Genomic DNA, 23,958 nt, shown 5'->3' with positions numbered 1-23,958 from the left:
AAGTGCAGGGGCTTCCAAACCTTGATATCCTGGCAGGTTATCTATTAGCCTTAAATGTCAGAAGCACAACATTGCATGTTGGCTGGTGGTGTGGTAACACTCCTGCTGCTGTGGTTCACCTTCATAGAAGATAACCCTGTTACTGCCAATTTGTTAGGTCTGTGGTCTGGTCCTCAAGGTCACTGCATGACTCAATTCTTGTTGAAAGAAGAGATTAGTATTCTATGTCACACCCTACACTTTGCATGATATACTCCTTACTTTATCTGCTTTTACCATTTTTTTTTTCCTGCATATGTGAGCAGATTAATGTGCAGATGTGCAGAGATGAACTTGCAGTAAACGTCCCATGAAAAATCTAATTTTTGCATCCTCAGGGCATGCTTTTATTTATTTATTTAAACAAATAATCTCTGAAGTCTGTAGAAGACATACATAAGTATGTGTTGTGGTGTAACCTGCGAGGCTGTTTACTGAAATATAACTCTTCATTTATTGTTTTGACAAAGTTAGGTGATTGTCATGAAAAACTACATTGACCTTTCACTGAGTGCTAACTCATGGGTTTGCATGTATTTCCTGTGATGAAAGTAGAAAAAGACCTTGACCCATGATGTTTTCTGAAGCTTTGAAGTTGGTCTTAGTGTATTACTAGTCGTAGCTGAAGTTCAAAGTATAGGTGGGATGCTGTTTGAGATTCTTATGTGCTATAGTTTTGTCTTTAAGTTTTAGTGTCTTCTCTAGGCATCTGCCATATTTTTAAAGAGCATGGCTTGTACTTGTGTGGTTTGTCTAACACTGTACATGTCAGGAATTGTGTGGCTAGACTCATGCTTTTTGACATGGCAGTTCATATGGATGAAAGACTGGAAAAACTTCAAAGCTGTCTTTAAGTTCTCTATACATTCTCTATTTAATATTACACTTAATCTAAACACCAATATCCAGATCTGAGACTTTGTGAGTTTTTGTTGTTATTTGTTTTGTTTTGTCTTGTTTATCCCTTTGAAGTGGGAACCTCTTTATACCACTATTTCAGAAACTTTATTTTATGGATGCTTGTAGCTCATCTATAAAAATAAAGGTCTTTTTATTAGACAGGAAAGTTCTTCTGCCAATTTCCAACTTCTGCCAGAATTTCTTCTTTTTGTAGCAGTGATAGTAGGAAAGTAGAGAAGAGAATATTTTAACTCTTGCTGTAGAGAAACATATTGTCATCTCTGGGAGACAGGGAGCTGCTCTTCTAATAAAAAACAATAATAAATAAATATATGTATATATATAAAAATGTTTACATCATGGCACTCCGGGTTTCTGTCACTTAGTATAAATCTGTACCATTGAAAAATTTTGCACAGTTAACATGAACATCTGTCTGTTCTCCTGCTGTCCTCAATAAAAGTGATCTGTTCTGTCTTGAAGCTTACTTTTCAGCCAAATGTCAACAACTGTATTTGACAAATGATTTTATATTATATTTGTCTTAGGTTTGTATCCCCACAACTCATGAAGAAGGAAAGGAAAGACAATCACTGTAATCTTTTCCTACAGATATTATGGAGAGTACTTCAGAATCAAATAAAATCCTAATGACTAGACCTCCACTCATATTGTTACCTTTTTTTTTTGCTTTTTTCTTTTGGAAGTGTTTTAAGATTGGTTCAGCATCACAGGGATGGATTATAAGATTGTAGTTGATAGAGGGGAACTAAGGACATCAATGTTTCTAGCACGTGTTTAGACCATCTCACTTATTCTGCCTATTCCAGACAAGCAGGCCTATAGTGGTAACCGTATTTGGCAGGTTTTTTTTAAACTAATCCCGATGAATTAATGGGTCAAGTACTAACCATCACAAAAACAGTATCCAACTCTTTGTCTTGAGGGAACCTCAAAACTTCTCTGAGATTTCCCTGCTTATAGTAGGTAACATTGAAACAAGTAGCTGTGCTTAACTTGGTACTTTTCCTGACCTAACTTTGATTCTCAATTGCAGGTTGATAAGATTTTTCCACTGACCTTAGACAGTGAGTGTCACAGTCACGTTACTGAAAAATCTCACGGGATCTCTTGATCATTTCTAATCAAGGTAAAAGTGCAAGTCTAACTTCTTACCAGCAGTAAGAGGGACAGGACAGGACAGGACAGGACAGGACAGGACAGGACAGGACAGGACAGGACAGGACAGGACAGGACAGGAAAGGAAAGGAAAGGAAAGGAAAGGAAAGGAAAGGAAAGGAAAGGAAAGGAAAGGAAAGGAAAGGAAAGGAAAGGAAAGGAAAGGAAAGGAAAGGAAAGGAAAGGAAAGGAAAGGAAAGGAAAGGAAAGGAAAGGAAAGGAAAGGAAAGGAAAGGAAAGGAAAGGAAAGGAAAGGAAAGGAAAGGAAAGGAAAGTCTCTGTTGTCCTGCTAGTCAAGCAGCAGTGAACTTTGTCTCTTTATGAGGAGCTTTTTTAATCTGGAGAGTTACTCTGCAGTTGACCTCCTCAAGTCCCTGTATGAGACACAGGAATTTAGTGTATGCTCTCTTCTTTCTGAGCTCAAAGTCACTTTAAATCTGCCAACACTTTTGCTTAGCTTTCCTTTTAGAGCAAAGCTAGATGGTTTTCTAGGTCTCTAGAGCATCCATATGTTCTCTTAAACTCTCCTAATAGTTTTAACTAGAAAACAAGGAAGTAGATAGACTATTTCCCATAGCAAAGGTTTAACAAACTTGGGTATTACTGCATTGCTCAGATGGGTCCAAGGTCACCTGCTTCACTTTATTTGAGGCTTCATCAGACCTTTGTTCATGCTCTGTTCCCAAAGCAATGCTGGCTTGTGTCAGTCCCCTGAAAAAGCTCACCCAGTCTTTGAATTTTTGAGAGACAGTAGCAGTTGAATGACAATTCTGCAATGACTTCTTGCTACCCATTTTATCCAGGAAAAAGGGTAACTGTTTATGTTCTCAGAAATTAAATGAGTTAACAAGACTTGTTTGAATAGAGAAATGGAAATCACAAAGCGGATGGAAATTAGAAAGAGTAAGGAAAGAACTCTGCTAAGCCATTAATCAGAGGAAAAGAACCAATAATTGTTACTGATCTAGGGATTTTTCCCCCCTTTTCAAAACAAGAAACCCATGTTTAGGGTTAAAAAAAACAAACCTTCTATTTTTAGAAGTGAGAGAACAGTTTCGTAATGGGGAATAATACTAAACAGAAGCCAGAGGAGATAATAGGAAAGCAAGTTTTATTCACCTTGCAACTGTGAGATTTGGTCACTGCCTGTGGACTTTATTCCATGTCTTGATGAAGGATGTGTGAATCTGTGCATCTCCCAGAATTACACTGTTGAGACCAAACGGTCATCTCCTAAGTGAATGCCCCTGTTAACAGAGTTGTTCTTCCCCTCCTCCTCTCAGCACAATGAGTAATCAAATATCCTACCACCGAGTTAAACAACGTCAAACAGAAGATTGTTTCTGCACATTATTGTAGCCTGTTATATCTGGGATGCCTGTCAAAGATGAGGTTGGTGTGTTTGAAGACAGAAATGAATGTGTGTGTGATATACTAAGCACTACTTAGCTACTTGACTGTATTCATCCTATTAGGATGGAAACAAAGAACATCAAGGGGTGTTTTGAGCAAACTTAGCAAAAAGGCTGGGTGTTCTTTCATCATTATGACTGTGGGTTTATTTTCTGATTTATTACATTTTTTTCTTTCTCCCCAGACATTACAATTGACTGAGTAAAATGACTTTCCTGGAGCATTTTTTCTTTTCCTCATGGAATAAGGAGAGTAACAGATGGTAAAATTTATATGGTGAAGAATCTCAGAACTAAAATATTCACCAAGTGTCCAGATACTGGATAAAGGATTTTTTTTTGTTTGTTTGTTTGTGATTGCCTGGTTTTGTCTTAAGTTAATGCCTTTCTGCAATGGGCAAAATTATTTGAGTATGTGTTTCTGAATTCGTTTTCATGTTTCTGAATTTTAAATGTTTGTTTTTCTTCTTGTTGATTTTTTTCCCCTCAAATGCTTAGCTTCTTTGAAAAATTTTCTTTCTATGAACATAAATTTATGTGCATAAAAATGATGAAAATGGCTGCGGAAATTGCTAAAGAAACTGAACTTGTTATTTTATGGATAAATATACATTTGTACAGCTCAGACAGACATTGTCTTTCCTTGTTTCACCTTGCAGCTTTGAGATCGGTTTCATTGTTTGTTGCCTTCCTGCTGAGTCTAGAAGAGCCTAACATGGAAAAACAGTCTAGAAAACTAATGAATGTTTTTATTTGAAAGCATTGTGCGAAAACAGGCTTCTTGTGAGCTACAACATTCAAACAGGAATTCTGGACCTGTCAGCTGTCCCAAGACCTCTCTTTCTTAGACCTTATTTTGTTGATTTTCTTAGACATGAAATAATAAGCCAAATATAGTTTTTGAATAGTGTTCAATATCATGATTTGATGTAAAGACATCATTGTATTTTCAGTTTTCCCTTCTTAATGAAGACTATTTTTGACAGTTTAAACAAGCACCTCTTAGTGAGCTGCAGTGATAATGCATGTCTTTTCACTGAAATGTAAAATGTTGATCAGAAATTAACGGTATGTGGGTTGTTTTTCTCACTTAACATTTTGTTCTCCTGTTTTAATTTTTCATTGCCCCAGTTTATTTTGGCCTTCTTTATAACCTTACTATGACCTGTGTCATCAGCATGGTATTTTTTTTTTCTCTGCCTCATATCTCTCCTCTGTTTACTTCACAGAACTGAAGTAGACCAATGTTGATCTGAATATCTATTCACAACTATGTTTTTTGGCAGTATTTTCCCATAACAAAATTGTTATTTTCTTTTCTCTGGCTTTTAACCAGTTCCTAACCTATAACAGGGCTTGATTTTCTAGCCCTGTTATCCTACTTTCCCCTTCCCAATTTTCTTTAATAGTTCTGTCCAAAATTATCGTTATATGCCTACAAACTGCTTTTAGATATTTGTCTAGTAATGTCTTTCATGATCTTAGACTTGTAGGGAGGATCTCTGGATCCATAGCACCCAGAAGGAAAGAGATACCCATCCTAGGATATTTAAGGCAAGTAGTGGTATCCATGCCATGCCATATCACTGTCAGTCTTCCAGAGTTGAGGATGAGGAAGAAACTTCTCCAGAAGACCACTTTTTCTGAAGTGATAAAAATCCTGTAGTGAGTTAGAAGGCATGAACACCTTCCTCTGTCAAGAGTGCCTGTTTCTGAAAATTTAATTCAGCCAAGTTACTTCTAGCTGAAGTGTTACCATTTCTCTGAGGTATGGTTTTCTCCATGCAGTGGGTTAGCGTCATTTTTAGGAGGACAAGACAAGGAAGTTCTGAAAGTACTAATGCAATTGTTCTCCCTCTTTACTGTGAACTGATAGACCAGTAGTGTAACAGGAAACTTCAAAAGATTCTTCAGCCTGGGGGCCACATTATTCATGGATCTCTTGCAGTCCATATAATTCAACCCTGAAGGTCGAATTATAGAATTATAGAAGAATTATAGTTCAGAAGAATTTCTATTCAGTTGTCTACTATTATGTTTTCTTATACAAAGGCATAGACTGGTGCCTACCAGCATATACCAGTGAATATAAGATTATTTTTTGTCTACATGAATACTAGTATTTATTCCTCTTATAAGAGGCAAATCTGCTACCAAATTAATGGATTCCAAGAGAAGACATCAAAATGTCAGCCCCGAGTTAATTTAACACGATAATTAATATAATAATTTTGAGATCTTGCACACAAAGCCCATATCTTGTTCTCCTAGTGGAGAGAAGGAGAGAAGAGCGTCAACAAGTAGAGACGCAATCTGCCCTATCCTGAGGAATTGTATCACTTCAAGAAGCTTCCTCCCAGAACTGATATGGATTTGTGCAGTTTTCATCCAGCACTTATATCAGTGCTGTGTTTTCCAATTCCTAATTGTGGTGTTGCCATTTTTATTTAAATATCCATACATGACAGATGAAACATTTACATTCCCATTTCTGTTTAGATATCCCTATCCCCTCCTCCTGCAAATGGCTACGGCAGCTATACAAATTGTTTTCCTTCCCTAGCCTCTGAACACTGCTCTTACTGATAGCTTATGATAGAAACAAATTATTTTTTAAACCAAAATAACTTAAATTAGCATGAAATTTGAATTCATCTAATACTCCTTTGTACTGCTAAATCGAAGAGGTTGCAACCTGTATTTCAGAGTTGTCTGTACATATATCTCTTAAACTCATGCCCATTTTCTGTCTGAAGAAGATAAATTGTAGTTGAGCAAAGTTGTTTATAATCTGTTGTGGTTAAGCAGTTTTGGAGCTATGTTTTGCTGATTTGAAAAGACTTTTTGAACAGCAGCCTGCTAGCAATAATATTTACTGTGGAGAATCTTTTGTCATTTGACTTTCTCAACAAAAATGTGTGGTGCATTTTTGAGCACTTCTTCCTTTGGCTGCTCAAACCTCCAACCCTCTGTTAAAACTGCATTTTGGTTTACCACAGTGTGTGACTGGGACAGCAGTATCTTCAAGAATGATGTGCCGTGACAATGGGAGAAGGTGCTTCTGCACATGAAGGTCTCACCTGAGCTGAATCCCAGTTAGCTGTAATGAGCTGTGTAATAAGAACTATAGTTAAGGACAGTCATAACCTTCATCTGCCACCTTTCCCCTTAGGTTTTAGAGCTGTTTGTTCAGTCTCTAAATATATTTATGATAGAGACTGTGTTTCTCTACTTATCTGTACAGAATCCAGCAGAGTTTTGAAAAGTTACTGTGATGCAAATAGCAATTCCATACTATTAGCTGGCTTGCAATGCAGACAGCTCTCAACCTAGTTCAAGGTGAAGGCTTCTAACTACTTCAGGAGGAGGGTAGTTCTGATCTTGTATCTCTAGACTGTTTATTGTTTACAGACCAGTTATCCATAGCTAAATCTGTGACACAACGTTATTTCTAGGACTGGTTTTGATTGTGTTGTCAGTTCTCAGAGAAGAAAAGTATACTCTCATATCTTGGAATGAGGAACTGAGATGTCTTCAAATCTGAAATTTCTCAGTCTAAACACAGATTTTGGAAGACAAGTGAGTATTTGTTCTTTTAATGTTTCAAATAAACATACAAATATATGCAGTATTTCGGAGTCCCTTAGCCTGCCAAAGAACATCCATTATATATTTGAATTTTAAACATTAGAAGATACTGAAATCTATAATAGACCACCTGCAAGTCAGAAATGATTAACAGGTTGAAGAAATATCTGCTGTTTGAAATGGGTAACATTCTTGGTTAGCAAAGCCAATAGGAGAAAAGACAAAATTAGACATGAAAAATGCAGTGTTTGCTCTCCCAGATAGGAAAAGTAATTCCAGTATATGGGGAGTGGGGAGTATGTGGGGTGGAATGTTCTTTACTTTTTGCAAAATTGTCTCACTTGTTCAGTGTCATACCTTTCTTTAGACTTGTTCCCCCCTCCTCCCCCACCTTTGGATTATTAACTTCTTCCCTGATGTAGAAAAACATTGAAGACATACTCTTTGCCACACACTAAGAAAGTTCTGCATCATTTCTCAGTCAGCTTTCTGGAAATTAGTTCTGTGGGAACACAAAATTTCAGCTTCTTTACAAATCTTAAGTGGAGTGAAACTTTGAAATGCAGCAACAGATGCAAAGTGTCACAAAAGCATTGTTTCAGCTAACCTCTGCCTTTTGGTAGAATTTAAGTCTTTTTCAGATGTCAACTGGAGAGAATATAATGACGGAAACTTAATCTCATTTAGACGGAACTGGTCTAAACAGCATTTAGGCTCATTACTACACTGCTAACAATAGCAGCAACTGCCTCCTATTTATGTTTTGAAATGAAAGCAGCAGTGATTTTACTTTCTGAAGGTTCTGATTATCTTTCTGTAGGTGTACTTTGTCTGACAAATGAAAATTTTGTCATGCCCTTTGTCCTACTCTGCTCATTTCTGGAGTAGAAACTTATGAGTCCTGAGCAATGTCCGGAACAAAAATGTAATCACCAAGACAAAGATAAAATCAAAACAGGGAGAAGGTTAGACATTTATAAATATATAAATGTATAAATTTAGGCGTCCTAAATTTGGTCAGAAATTTTTGGTCTGAGGAAGTAATATTCATACAAATCAATAATTTTTGCTTAATTAAAATGGACCAATATAAATATACTAAAATGAAATAGATTAACTGTAAAATAATGTTTATTCTCTTTTGGGAGAAAGATTTCTGTGTTTGGGGACTACAAAAATCTCTTACAAGATCTTAGAAAAATGTCCTAAATTTCTGACATGCATGGGATATGTCATAATTTCACATTTGCAATGGTGGTAGTATTTTGCAATAAATCTTGGGCAAAGAAAAGGTTGGTGGTCATTTGGCTGACAGCAACTCAGAACTCCCTAAAACAGGGTAAAATCTGGGGTGTTTTAAGGATCCTGAGCTTGATGTGGGTAATTGTTTTATTTTCTACATCTTTACAAATTGAAAAGTTGAACAGATTGAATTGTTTCTGATGTAGAGCACTTGAGGAAGCTATTGTTTTTCATAGTTTATTCAACCTAAATGCAAAATGAGCATTTGTTTGGGAATGTAATGACTTAAGGTCAAACATTTTTTTCTTTACTGTGAACAAATCACTTGAGCCTCATACTTGCATTTGGCAGCTGTTAAAATGCTTATGTTTTCTATTCTTCATGCCAAGACTGACATGTGAAAAGAGAACTTTCCAGTAATGTTCTTGCCACAAAGAGAAGCTTGAACTTTCCATGTTAGTTAGCACTTTATTTTTCAAATCCTCTGGGATGTCTTGTCATTTCCTTGTGCTCTCTAATATGCTCTCTAGTAAAAATATTTAAAGCCACTTATATAATTTTTTTTTTTTTTGAGTAGTATTTCTCCTTAGACCCAAGACAGAATTCTGCAACAAATACAAGATGTTGCTTAGCGGCCTTAATAGTCTTGCAATCAAATTGCCAAAAAAAAAAAATAATAGTGTATGTGAGATTTCTGAAATATGGGGACTACAAAAAAGGTATAAAATTGATTGTTTTCAGTAAGCTAATAAGCTTTCAGGATATGTAAGTGAGTGTACTACTTTTCCTTTTAAATTCTCCAAGTATTTTTCTCACTTCTAAAATTTAGCTTGGCAAGTGATATCTGAATTTGGCTTGTTCTAAACCAAAGTATTTTTGACTCTCATGAGATCACAGAAATTGATTCAGTTAAGTAGAATAGTTGTCATATTCTTTTCTTTGTCTAAAACCCTCACTCTAATTTCTTCCATGGGTGTTCATTTTATTTTAGGAAAAATTTATCATCTAAGACGATGAAAGCTACAATTTTCTCAGCAAGCTGTCAAACAACTGTTCTATTATCCTGTCATTTACACATGAATAAAATGTCTGTTAGATCTAATAATAAATTGGCTTGCATTTTAATGAGACTACTGATGTATTGCTCAAGGAAGACTGCAGAATACTATAGGAAACCCAAACTGAAAAGGCAGTGAATGTCATTTTATCCCATCTTCTGATATGTGGGAAACCTATCACCATCTGAAAATGCTTGTTTATGCATGTAAAGTAGGAGCAATGAAGATCTACCTAAATTTGTGTTTGTTTAACTACTATGATTCAGGAATGATAATAGGTGAGTTGGAATATCCTAACTCATGTGGTTTGCTGGGCAAATCATCAATTACTGTGACAGGAGATTCTCTGTAAATTTATCACAGTTATTGGCCTTTTGATTTTTTGCTTTTTTTTTTTTTTTTTTTTTTTTTTTTTACGGTGTGCTGTGAACATTTCTTAAAGGCATAATTATTATTATTATTATTATTTTATGTTATCTTAAATATTTGAGGGAGTTAGCCATGTGAGCATGCTTGGTGTAAAAACATAAAATTCTACATTCCGTTTCAGATTTGGGGGGTTTGGGAATGAGGTTAGTGAAAGGAAGGAGGGGAGGGAGAAGGGAAAGCATGCAGTCATCTGGAGAAAAGATTAAACATTCTTTGATCATAAGCAGTGGGACTGATCTTCCCATACTGTGTCCTGCAGCTCTGATTTTAAAGTGCCAGGGCTGAGAAATACAGAGATTCCTCTTTTTCTCCAGAAGCAGATTATGCCACCTGAAACACAAGGGACTGGATTTACAGGAAGGTTTAAAGCAGGACTGCCTTGCCACAGGTGCAGGTTTCTAAAAGCAGGTCCACAACCACATTGCCTTCACTGTGGTGCAGATGTATTCAGTCTTCATGGGGCCACAGCTGAAATCAAGTCTGTAAAACCATGATCTTATGCTGTCCCACCTCTTTATAGGCTTTATGTTTTGAGGAAAGAGTGTTTTGCACAAAACATGATTGTCTGATTACTGACTTCTGGCACAGTATGTCTCCAGGATCATGCGAGCCCTTGACATTGGGGCAATGCCAGCCAGATGTGTTTATTCCCTGTATAGTACATGGACAAAGTATGGGCATGTATGCCCCCATGTGCCATCAATATCAGAATAAAGAGGAGGCAAGTGTGTCACCTATTGAGATACTTTTCTACATCATTACTGCATTTTGTGCAAGGTAAAGAATGTGAAGCTACTTTTGAACTGCAATGACAAGCAAAAGTTACACCAGAAAATCAGAACAAGAGCAGTCTTAGCCCTCCAAAAGGTATTTCTTGTCGTTCATCATGTTCAGGTTATGGGGCACAGTCAAAGTTAAGTTTAATGTAAAGGAATTAAGACATAACTGTACTCTAACCTTTCTTATGAAATAGTATGGTTTCTAATCCATTTTTAATCTACCTTGCAATGTACATATACACTATGAAAAAAGTATTTCTAGTCTCATAAATATGTGGATTGATGCAGCAAATGTAATAGAGGAGAGCAGCTCAATTACTGCCACATGGTTAATATTTTTCGTAAATTTCATCTCTTATTCAGTTTTTCTTGTTTTAAGCATGAAAAGGATTATTATAAAAGGACTAATCTTTAGAACCAGACATAATATTTGATCCCAAACAAAGTGCAGAGAATTTCTGTGAGAAGTTGAGCTGGTCTCCCACCCCGGCTGGCTCCCATCCCTTTTTAGACCGCTTTTTAATACACAGCAATGAGGGATTAGAAATATGATTCTTGTGTTGTTTACAGAACTGTGGAGTTAAATCAGAGTTCAACTTTTAATAATAACAAAAGTGGTTTACAAATATTTTTGATCTGTATAACCCATTTAGGGCATAGAAATAGTACAGTTATTCTCTTAAGAAGAGAATAGAAATTGTGAGAAAAACGAATTTGTTCCTGTGTTAATAGCTACAAAACTTAAATGAGTTTTAAGTATGAAACTCAGGTTCGTCTTTAAGTTATAATGAAGCTGAGTGCCAAGGCTGTGCCTGTATGAATAACCAGTACACTTCTATCATAAACTCCTTGGCTGGCTGAAGAACTCCGGGGTTTCCCACAAGCACAGTTGAGATAACTGACAGGTTTGAGAAGATGGATCAACTTTACTATCTGTTCAGTCAATCACCTTACTTCATCTTCTCAACAAATTATTTGATTAATTGGTACAATCTCTAGCTGGGAATGTCATAACAACCTGAAGACTCCTTCCAGACAGATTCTACTGTATCTAGGTCAATTTCTGTACTTGAGTTTTTTGATTAAGCTCCTAGAAGGACAATCTGGTTCTTCCACCCACAGACTTGACTCCACTAGAGGCTTCTGCTGCAAAATTGATCAAATAATAAATAGATAAGATCCTTTCAAATGAATAGAAGCTCCTTCTGCAGATGAAAAAATGATCATGTAGAACATAGTCTTCTGCATTTAGTTACAGTGATCTGTAGTAGTGAATCCAGCATATGCTGGGATGGTTACTCAGGACCATGGGCCAGTTGGATTACAAAGGTTCGGGAAAGCAGTGGTTCAAAGAGTCTCACATAATCCAAAGATCCTTACAAGAGAGACTCCTGTTGCCATCTGGACAAAAACAAGACGTCCTGTTCAAAATTTTAATTCGACTCATTAACATTATCCTATGCAACATCTTAAGATGTTGCTTTATTTAATTTTAACAAACACTGAATGCCTATGTAATGTTTCTTCTAGGAACTCCTAGTACTTTTAGTTGTGCTTTTCAGGCAGTCCTGACTCTAGATTATTCTTTGTGTCTTGTTGGGTGTTTCACAATACTAGCTTGAGCTGGAACTTAGAGTCTGAGCTCAAAAGTGAGTCATGTTACCTGGAAGAAATAGACTTTGGTTCTGTGGAACCCATTTCTGACTTCAGCTTTTATAAGTGGTAGTAAAACACTCACATCAGAAAAAAATAAAATAAAAAAAAAAAAATCTGAACTTTTCTAATCACTATAGAATTGGAAATAGAGTTTAGAGTTCATCTAGAATCACTTTCAAGTGTTGACAGAAATGACATGTTCTCACAAAACTGTCTTTTTTTTCTTTTTTTTTTTTTTCACAGTCAGTAGACATATCTCAAACAACAAGCATTTGGAACTGAGGATTTGATGGAAAACTTTGAGTGAGGAGTTCATGAACAACTTACAGGCAACAGCTGAAGTTCCAAATAAGAGGTATTTGAGCTTTTTGGTTATGGACTGTTTAGATGTGTTGCTATTCTGTTTTGCTTTATTTATGTTTCACATTTGCACAACAGCATGTTTGGAGTAGAGGTTGTAAATCAGAATGTCTCCCACCTAATTTAGGAAATCTGGTGATTTCCTAAGTCACCAGAATGAGAAGCTGTGCAATCTTTTATGATAGCTGGATGGACATCATTATGATCGCTGTTGATGGACATCAGCTCCATGACCCTTCCCCTCCAATAGTTTTGGCTGAAAAAAATGTAGAGGTGGTGTCTTACATCTTAGACATATTATCTTATCCTATTTATTCAGTAGGAAAGATATCATCACCCACACTCAACAAAGTGTTTCAGTGTTCACCTTAAAAAGAATTTTTCTGACAAAAGATATTACATATATTACAAGCAACTGATGAGAACTAGGAAAGAAGCTATATAAAAATAAAAATAAAAAATTGAAGTATGCTTGTCTTATTGATGTTAACTACAACTAAAAGAATTCTTAGTTTTCTTTCCTCTGCTAGAGAATGGAAATGTCTAGTAACTAAGACGGTAAGTTTTTTTTGTTTGTTTGTTTGTTTGTTTGTTTGTTTTTGAATGGGTTGGCTCCTTTATTCTCCCAGGTCTTTGCTTTTATTCTCCCAGGTCTTTGCTTTCTCCACCTCTTTTTTGATTCATTGTCTAAGCTGTAACATTATCAGTAGCACTTGATTTGAAGAGATTTTTGTAGAGTAGTGTTTTGTCCTCTAGATTTGTTATAGTCTTGTAAATTTTATTGTAATTTTCCTGCAGAATAGCATGATATTCAGTGTGCACTTCTCAATTTTTGTGGAAGATATTTTAAATGTAGGAAGTCTGGTCTTTAGGAGTGTGTCTGCTTGATTTGTATAAACAGTACTGTTTTTTCCCCAGTTCTGTTTCTTGTGGGGAAATGCAGATTCAAACTGTCTGATTTAATTTTATTAATAATCAGTTCAACTACTTATTCATAGTACAACCAAATGGAATATGTAGCATATCTTATTATATAGATACAAATTCGTTTTCAATAAATGTTTACTCTGTTCAGTGTCTATTTATTCCTTCTGTTTCATTCATTGTGTAAATAAAGTGAACAGCTAATGCATGCAAAGGACATAATTTCCCTCTTCCTTATGTTGTTGGTTGTTTTTCTAATATGATCGCAGGCTATAAATCCCCTTGAGATCTTGGCAGAAACTTAAAGCTCAAGAAACTCCAATTCATGCTTATAGTGATACCAGATGGGAAGAATAAAGCCATAGGATGCTTTACATTCCCAAGCTTCTCTCTCCTCTTAAACCATTTCTGGTACTATCATTGTATATGCATGTGGCAGTAAGAATAAATCTCGTCTATTAAATACCTGGTGGAAAAAATCTCCTGCCTCTGAGAATACTGGATTACATTTTTATCGCCCATATATACATTTTCTCTTGGTTGGTCTTTTTGGATTTGAAAACACAGAACTCATCACTGCTCTACTTTAAAAAGACAAGAAATAAAACTGTTACATCAGAGTGTGAAGATGAAAAGATTTTCTATCCAAAACTTCAGAAATCAGAGAGCATTTCTTGTTTCCACTTAGTCAGCACTTCTATCATTATAACTGCCAGGGATCAATTCTATTCAGGCCCAAATAAAAGCTGCTGTGCCTGTCTGAGGGAGGACTTGTCTCAAACTATTTGCTCAACCACAGACTTTGTGTGAGACTGAGTAAATGTGCTTGGATTTAAAAATAAAATAAAATAATAATAATAATAAAATTTAAAGCATTTCATCAGTCTACTTGACTCATTATTATTAGTTTTTGATACAAAATGCAGAAATTTTTAAGAGATAAAAAATATGATATTTCTGTAAGTACTCTATACAGCTCAGAGGACAAGAAATAGCAGTTGGTGATTATCCACTAGTGTCAGTGTTGGGATTTGTCCTCCATGCTCTTGTGTTTTCCTAGCATTGATGATGAACTGAAATTGGGTACTGTAAGAAGCTGCTTTCAAATTCCATCTGCATGTTGACTCAAGCACTGCTGTTCCTATGTTTGTGCCCCTGAAGAGATAGGATTTTCAGAGACCATGTGGTTGTGGTGCATGTGTGCAGTGGTACTAGAACATGATGACTGGAAACCTTGAAGAGGGCATTATCACTATATGTTTTAGCCGTTTCCTCCTATATGAATGTGTAAAACTGTTATGAGACCATATTCTTAGAATAAAGGCTGGTGAGATCTTTGGGAAAAGTTTGTTTTTATCTACCTTCATTATCTGTCAGTACAATCTGATATGTTTTGTCATAGTTCAATAAGAAAAAAGGTGAACAGAGTGTGGTTCTTTTTTTTTTTTATTATTTAAATATACTTGCTTTTTTGCATACCAGCAGCTATGCTTTTGTACAGTCCTAAAATTGGGGTTATGCTCTTATTTGCTTCTGAGTAATAACTCTGAAAATTTGTTTTGATACACAAAGCTCTAGGCCTCTTGGTGTTTGCTTTGAGGGGCATTCGTGGCTTACAGTAAAATAAAATAAAGCTACATTATCACCTGGAGAGAAGCTCCCAAAGTCAAGTTAACTAATACATTGTGAGAAAGCACAACGTGGCTACTGTTTCATTACTAGCTGATCTGATCTGACTGTCAGCACTTGCTCAGTCCTTCTCTGCTCCAACCTGTGTGATTCTGCCACCATCTTTCCAGTGACCCCAGAACTTGTCACACCTTCTCGTGTGCCAGTTTGGTTCATTAACCCAGTAGAAACATTATCTTTTTTGTTTGTTTTTTCTGCTCAGCTGCTGAGCTGAATCTGTCCTTAGAAGCATCCAGCAGCTGCCAGATCTGGTGCAGGTTAAGTTGTGACTGAGCATAGCTTGCAATGTGGTAAAAGAGAAAAGATAGATAAGAAGAGCAAGGTCAGAGGTACCACCCAACAGATATTTTTGTGGGTGATTGACTGGCTTACTTTGTGCTAGGAGACAACTCATGGTAAGAGGAGTCAAAAAAGCTACACATTAGATTAAAGCTTCTCATCTGCCATGGTTCACAAGAGTCACTGGAGGGGGACTGTGCTCTAGGTGTTAAGTGTCAAAATGTCAATCCACCTCTTGCCACAAATCAGCATCTTTTCTCAAGCAGGGCCACAAAGAGCAGATTGCCCAGGACCATGTCCAGGTGGCTTTTAAATATGTCCAAGGAGGCTCACTCCACCATCTCTCTGGCAGCCTGTCCCAATGCCCTGTCACCAGCACAGTAAGGAAGTGTTTCCTTTTTCTCTCGTCTTTTCTACAGCTGAAATTCTGTTTTCCAATTTACGCTTTTAAACTTTGATTTAATTTGCATCTTCTGAATAATATAATGTCTTAGGAAGTCTCAAATATTACACCAAAAATAGAGTCAGAAAGTCGTTACAAAGCTATGGTATACTTTGTCTTCTCAAATAACTTTCTTTTCATCTGTAGTTGAGAAGACGTTTCATTCTTTTTGTTATTATTTCAAGGAATTGAACATTGATCCATGGAAAAAAATAAGAAACCTATTTTATAAAATTCAGACGTGGAATAATAGTTACAATTTTAAGACAAACAGAGAGCTAAAGTCTTGAAGGTAGCTTGTCTGCTTTGGTGTGTGTAGGTCAGTTATTCTCATGGTGACTAGGCGAGGGCTTAGACTGAGGGAAACATTAAACATCAAATAAACATTGTCTCAAAGGTAAGCAGTTGTTTGAGGTATTGTAATATCTATGAGTAGGGACCATAACAGAAAGTAGATAGATTCAAAATGAAATGGACTTAAATATTTCAACGTAGTCTTCATTTACAATTAGGGAAGAGGGGAAAGAAATAAGATTCTGCCTTGCTTATATTGTTATGACTACTGCAAACAGAAAGCCTCAGAGTCCTGAACATAGTGGTCCATCTTCATGGGGTGTTTTGAAGTGCTGCTGGATGAATAACTAAGATACAGGGAAACCAAGGCACCCAGGCAGCCCAAGGCAATCCACACAGTAGGCTCAACAGGCATGAGTCAGATAGATTTCTTTGAAATGCTAGAAGAGAGCTAGCCTTCTTGGAAAGAAACTGTGAAAGTTTAGAATCATGAGCAGAGAGCTAGTTATTACAGCTCTACAATCAGCACTGCCAGATCTGTGTTGCACTGAACTTTCGGCTATGAATACAGATGAGAGAAGAACGAGAAGATTTGGAATAGATGGAATGGATTCACCAAGGTTAAATCATGCCTGATTGCCCTGACTGCCTTTGTGATAAAGTGACTAGTTTTATGGACTAGGCAATGACAGTGAATGTAACTTACCTTGATGTTAGCAATGCTAACAAATATATTCTTGTGTCAGAGCTGGGACATCAGAATCTGGGTGAGTAGGCAACTGGGTAGGTAGGCAACTGGTTGGATAATCAGGCTTGGATGGTCAGGATTAGAGGGTAGTGGTTAAGGAGTCATGTACAGCATGGAGCCAATGGTAGGTAGAAAACTGTAGCACCCTGTCCTGGCACTTCTCAATGTTCTGTCTCTGAAACTGAGAGGACTGGGTTTGTTCAGCCTGGAAATAAGAAGGCTTTATGGGGACTCAGTAGCAGTCTTTCTGTAAGAAGATTATTGAGAAGATGTAGCCAGGTTCTTCACAGTGGCAAGCTCTCTCACATGGCAAGAGAACAAGACAGTTAACATAAACATAAGGACTTTTTTTTTTTTTTTTTTTTTTTACTGTGAGGACAGTCAAGCCTGGAGAACCTTTTGCTACAGTCATTAAGGTGCCTTCAGAGAGAGATGTGGCCTTGAATGTTTGATAAAGATCGAATTTATTCACCAAACTACATATGGGTTTATAACTTTTGCAGGAAGACAGACATCTTCCATGCCTAGATCTTTTATGGAGTCGTTCTTAGTTCATGTTAAGATTATCTGAATTTAGTTCCAAGACAGAAAACTAGCGGTCTGTAAATTCCCATATTTGCTTGTGTAGTTATATCCTCCAAATGCAATAAGCCATGGATCTTAATGGAAATATACTTTTCTTCTACCAAAATGCAGTAGCTATTGTCTCTTGTGGCTGAGAATAAAACTCAGTGTGACTATATAAATTGTTTTTTTTCTTTCTTCTTAAATTTACATTCTGGTGTTGCACCACATCTTGTCAAATTTTCTGGTCCTAATCCCTTACCAGTGTTGCACATGACTTTGAATGAGTAAGAATTTAAATACATAAAAAAAATATATTGTCTTCTAACCACAAAATGAAGCATAAAAACACCTTTACCTTTACTTTTTTATAGGAAAAAAAAAAAAAAAAAGAAAGAAAAAAGTGAGTATAAAAGGCTGTCTTCTTTATATCTTGAATCAGGCCCAGAAATGTGTCTGTTTTTCCTACATCTAAGCTACCAATCCTGAGGTTTGCTATAATGGTGCTATCAATCTCTCCTCTCCTATGACAATGTGGAGGAGGAAAAACTGCTTTTTGTCTTTTTTAGCTTTTATACATTAGGTGTGTCTTTTTTTTTTTTTTTTTTTTTTTTTTTTCTCCATGAATTAGTCTTGAGTTTGTTTATGTGGTAACCAAAAAATTAGCTCTTTGTTCTTGGATTCTCTGTCATGTTTCACATCCTCAAAGTATAGAGCATTTATTAGCTCATCTGGTCTGACCTGTTCATTTCTTCAAATCATTCAGTTTCCTTAACACAATAGAATTTCATTTTAACTAAAACCCTTCATTCTCTCAGAAATTTCATTATATTCCATTATATGCATTATACTATGTGCTATAAACAGAAACTTCAAGCAGCAGTTTTCTTGTCTTTAGCCAGACAGCTTCTGCTTCACACCTAAAGAAAAGCTTGTGTCATTTTTGTTGTTTGTACTTTTAACTTCTGTCTATACTGGTTAGTCTAGCAACATTCCCACCCACCCTCCACACCCACTCCCCTCCCTGCCCCATGAGTTTTACCTCTATCATAGGTTTTAGAATCATATGGCTAAATCAATGGTTATTGGCCTTTGCTGCTGTTAAATAGTAGTATTATTTTCAACAGACTTATCAACAGTGGGAGGAAATGCATGGAAGTCCAGATAGGTATTATTTTGTGCTTCAGAGCAATGTGGAAAAACAGCATCCTTCTTATCTGGTGCAAGAGAAATATTTGCAGGACTTCTGAGATATTTTAATGAAACTAAAGAATATCAATTCTCACTGTAAGTGAATAATGCTTATTCAATGCAGCCCATGGTGTTTTACTATCTTTTTTTTTTTTTTTCAGGCTGCAAAACTCAAACTTCAAATGAAATATAAAAATGTTCCATTACACACTTTCCTCTTTCTTTAGAGCATGCTGGAAAATAAGCATGACATCTGAGGCCCTTTTTGTAAGGTTACTAAGAAATAAAAACTGACCCAATCCCTAGTGTACTATGCTGTCTACAAACAGAACAAAAATACCCTTACTTTCCTCCATAAAATGGCTATGTAAACATAGGAGGTAGAAGTTGCATTCAGACAAACAGAAAAATGTACCCAAGCAGCAAGACTGCACTCAGCAGCGGACACTTGATAGTCTCTCCCTAGCAAAGGCCAGTCTTAGGAGTTTGCATGCAGTATAAACCCCCAAAGACACATGTGCACTCACTACAGTAAATGCTGTAGATGAAGAAGCTGTCTCAGCTACTGATGTTACCTTACCGGTGCAAGAGCTGCCTGCCCTTTTCCGGACCTCCCATATCACTCTTTTGGTGTGCATTTTATGGGCACTCTCAAAGCCACTTCACAAATGCCTCTCTTAGTCTTGGGAAGACACAGGAAAAGTGCTTAAAATAACTAAAGAGCTGAGAGTGAGTACCGAAGTCTCAAATCCCACCATGAGTTTGATTCTTGAAATGAGAGTGTTTTTTATTGTCACTGCAATACACACAGCAGGGTGTGGTGGAGGAAGGTGTTTTTGCATTTCTAGTTTTGACTGTCCTGATGTGTTTAGTATGCATATTTATTCCATCACATGTTCACTGTGAGTTGCTGCTCTGAACTTCTCAGTTCTGAAAGACAAGAGTGAATCAGTGAATGCAAGTGGAGAATGTGGTTGTGTAGTCTGCAATCTGTGCGCATCCTCCAGGGCTGCCAGTTAAAACTGGGGTTTCTGCAAAAAGGAGATCTGCCTACTGTGGAATAGATCAAACATTGTGGTTGAAATACTATAGTTGTGCTATCAGTAACCATGAATGGAATCTGGTATTCTGCCTCAAAACAAGATTAAAACTGCATAAGGTCAAGCAGCAACCCATAACCTTCTGGCTCTGCCCCCAGTAACTGGCCCTGGCTTTTTGATACCTCATTCAGAGCCAGAGAATGTGAGACCACTTGGCTCTCGCAAAACTTCATCATCTCACAGGACTATGAGTGCAAAAGAGCTGAGGAAAATGAAAGAACACATGAACTGAAACTTTTAGGCTTTATTAGAGGTATATTTGTTGTATCACATAGTGTTGCATGTTTACAGCACGAGAAGGATGCTACCACTGCAGTTTGTTACACCACTGCTGCCTCAGCCTCCTATCCTTGTGCTTCTTCATTCTGGCTTTCAGTTATTGCAAATTTAACTTAAAAGCACATAGGGATGGAGCCTCTCTGTATATATATATATGTACATACCTAATGCAGGAAGGCTCTTCGGTGTCAGAGTCTCTACCACTGTATGAGGCCATTATCAAAGAGCTGCTGCTTCTCCTTCAGTGACCAGAGAGCAGAGGTCAGTGTGGGGGCGGCAATGGGTTGAAGAGCAATGACACCATACCATTCTTTGTTTTCTCCACCTCAGTTACTTGGATGTCATGGGCAGAGACTTCTAAGGCAGTTGGAAACTTGTCTTTTAAGTGTCCAGTTTATTTCCCTTTTAACATTAATATTTTTATATTTTTGCTGTCTTCATCACAAAATAAGTGTTTTTTTTTTTTTTTTTCTTTTTTTCTTGTCAAGGTTCAGGAAGAGCTGCTGATGGGCAGCTCCCATCTTATCTTCTTCTTATCTTCTTCACTTGATTTTTTCATGCTCAGCACTAGTCTCTATTAAAAGATGGTGTCCCCCCACCCTGTAGTGCACTCTGATTTCTCAGTGCACTTCCATACATCATCTCAAGTGTTGACTCCCTCTTTGTCAGTCTCATTTCACAGTTCTGATATCAGGTCTCTTCAGCTGATATGTGTCAGCTTCCCTTTTGAAACAGGAAGAAAATTTTCCCAGATGTTTTTTGCTATTTTTAAACCTTCAGAGAGTGTAGAAAATTTGGGGTGAAATTTTATACCTTGTAGGAAGCAGAAGGTCAGGGAACTTTCAAACCATGCAGATTCTTTGCAATGCTCTGATGATGCTTAACAGGCTTTGTAGGATATCAAGAGACAGCAAAGTCAAAAGTGTACCTGACTGGCCTTGGCTTGTAGTGATCTCAATGACCTCTCCATTGCTTTGAAAATTACCTTCAAAGACATAATGCTTGTGTTCTGTGCCATGACTTTTATGTTTTTAATGGAACCATTGCACACTCCCATCATTCTCTGTAGTGCTTCTCTTTGGCCTTTCACAGTACTTTGAAGAAGGTTTTTACTTGATCTGAGAATTAAATGCACAATCCCCATAAAGGCATTTACAGGTCTCCTAAATATTCAAAGCTGAGATGAGACTGAACAGGACATAATTCCTTTTGATGTCAAGTGGTGCTGAGTATTTCTAAACTGACAAGAATAAACTTCAGAACACTCAAGAGTTTGCATCTTCACCAATTAGCTTCATGGTGCACAACAGCAGGCTGAAATTATTGATTCCATCTCCCTGTTATATGGATTGCCCTCCAAGGGCAATACATTTATAACACCAAGGATATATTTCCTAGATAAGGGACAGCCTTTAAATTAGGAATAGAAGAAAAGCACTGCCAAAGCTGAACTACCACTAGAACATACTTTATGGAATAACAGCTGTAGTCCTACCACTTACATGGTGTTTTTCATCTTCAAAGTGCTTAAAAATATTAACTGCTAAGTGACTACATCAGAAGATTGATTCCCATCCACAATAGCGCTTTCTGACTCCACTCTAGTGAATAGAAGCCTTCAAGTGGAGGTTATTGATGTCGCAAGTACTTTTCAAAGTATTTGGCTATTGTAGATTGTTGGAATATAGACAAAGCTTAGCATGAGGGAGCATGAGATTTGTTTGGTGTCTGCTGGCCTCAAATCAGCTTTCAAATGATCAGTACAATCACAAAGATAACAAAGAAAAAAAAATCATAATATGTCTAATTTGGTCTAATTCAAATAATTGTTTATTGGGTAATAGGTGTAATAGAGAAATTATGTGCATTTACCAGCAAAAATGAGTAAAACTGTTGGAGCACTGGCTCACTTATTAAGGTTTTGGCTGGGAGAAATAACACAATTTGGAAATGCTTTCATTATTTTTTCCAAGAAATCACTACTATAATTTCGAGGTAAAGTTAGTGATGCCAAAGCCACAGTGAAGCACTAGAAGGTGATGTGTTTTAAAAACAACAAATCAAATAGCACATGATTGCAATGAGCTCATTATACAGTCTTTTTCACAGGTAATGCTTATGCATTTTTTTCACTCTCACCGTGTCTATCATTGTTAAACATCTGAGAGCATAGTCTGCCTTACTATTACATATACTTTTGTGTTGTACTGTAGGAGTGTCTCAGAACTTTTACTGATACTCCCCTAGGTGAACTTTCCTTATTCCTTCTCATGTGTGTTTCTCTTCTCCCACTGCACAGACTTCATTCATTAGCACTGTACAACATCAACATAATGTATTAAAGGTATACTCAGAGACAAAAGTCACGGAAGTTTTTAAGGAGAGTGTGCTTTCTTTCCAGGAGGATAAAACTGAAGCCTTTTCTCAGTTGTCTCAATTCTGTTTCTTATTATGCTCTTTCTACAGCATAATTTGCAACTACCAGAGAAGCACAGCATGGGCGTGAGTCAACAGCAGGCGAGGACATGACTTCCTTAGCACTGGCTTGTCACACAAGTATTTAGGGTTCACATTTCTGTGTATTTCATGAAGCTAAAATAACTCAGTGCTTGTAACTCACAAATATATAATTCTATTCAGTGAAGAATTCAAGTCTTGTCAATTAGAGGATGAGAGGATGGAACATGTTTTAGAGGAATCTTTCAAATGTCCTTTTAGTCAACAGCAGGTATTGATTTTTTTTTTTTCCTCTTGCACTGTTGGATATAATAAGAAAAAAATGTTATAAAAGGAGATAAAGAAATATATCTAATGGCAGTGCACAGTTTAGGAATTGAGATGCTACCTGCAAGGAGCTTTTGAAGATGCTAACTGCTAAAAGCAAGAAGGGTTAGAGAAAGGAGCACTCTATTAATTCTCTGTGGCTTACACATCATCTTAAGCAGTGGTCAGTGCTGAAAACAAGGTTCTGGCCTGGATGGACCTGCTGCATGACCTGACATGGTTGTCTTCTGTGTGTTTTACAATTTCACTTATGAATTGGTAGGAAAGGTGGGATTTAAACTGAAGTACATTGTAGTAAGAATGCACAGTGAAACATGAGTGTGGAATATACACTGGGATACAAACCATTAAAAAACTAATAGACAGATGCTACTACATCTCTCCTGGTCTCACCAGGAGAATGTGTATACCCTCATGGATAGCGTCATCCTTGTTTTTCTTGGTCTCTGAGGAATAAAGTATGAAACAGCAAGAAAAGAGCTGCCCAACCTGCCCTGAGATCTTATTTCTATTCTTCAGTAATTAGAGGCTGTCCCAGCTCTTTCAGAATTGAGTCTTTGCTAACAGATGAATCTTAACACTGCAAACAGAAATGTCATTGTAAATTAAAAAGTGAAGGCAAAGAAACACTACCCTTTTTGCCCCTCAAAAGAGGAGTCCACTACTTATATATTTGTTTCTAGATAGTTTTCTTCAAGCGAAGGATGGAAGCATGGCTTGACTGGGAAGAAATCCTATGAATTAGACTTAGTCATAGGAATGGTGATGAGTTAAATTTAAATAAGAAAGAGGTTTGCTTAACAGCTAGTGAGCTCTCCGTAGAAGTGATGCCATTGAAGAAGAAACATAATTACAGTTTAAGCATTCTGAAATAACATTCATAACATTTTTTTTCTTAGTTCAGCAAATGTAATGTGAGGACTGTGAAGAGGAGTTAAATTAAGCAACTTCTGAAAACCCTGAGTGAGCTGTTTCCTTCCAAGATATTATACTTTAATAACACCATAGCTGCCATCTAGAGG

The 23,958-nt window shown here is 36.8% G+C and overlaps 1 long non-coding RNA gene across 1 annotated transcript in view; it reads left to right on the top strand.

Annotated features, from left to right (window-relative positions):
- The window catches only part of LOC137855195 (uncharacterized), a 45,143-nt gene extending 22,473 nt beyond the window's left edge, over positions 1-22,670 (top strand). Inside the window, exons 2-3 of the long non-coding RNA XR_011095583.1 lie at positions 12,526-12,637; positions 22,619-22,670. This is a non-coding gene — a long non-coding RNA (uncharacterized lncRNA). The remainder of the gene's footprint in view (positions 1-12,525; positions 12,638-22,618) is intronic.
- Positions 22,671-23,958: the final 1,288 nt, after the last annotated feature.

This window comes from Anas acuta, chromosome 4 (genome assembly GCF_963932015.1).
Source record: "Anas acuta chromosome 4, bAnaAcu1.1, whole genome shotgun sequence".
NCBI lineage: Eukaryota > Metazoa > Chordata > Aves > Anseriformes > Anatidae > Anas > Anas acuta.
The sequence above is the reverse complement of the archived record's forward strand: the minus strand, read 5'-3'. Positions and strand labels throughout refer to the sequence as shown.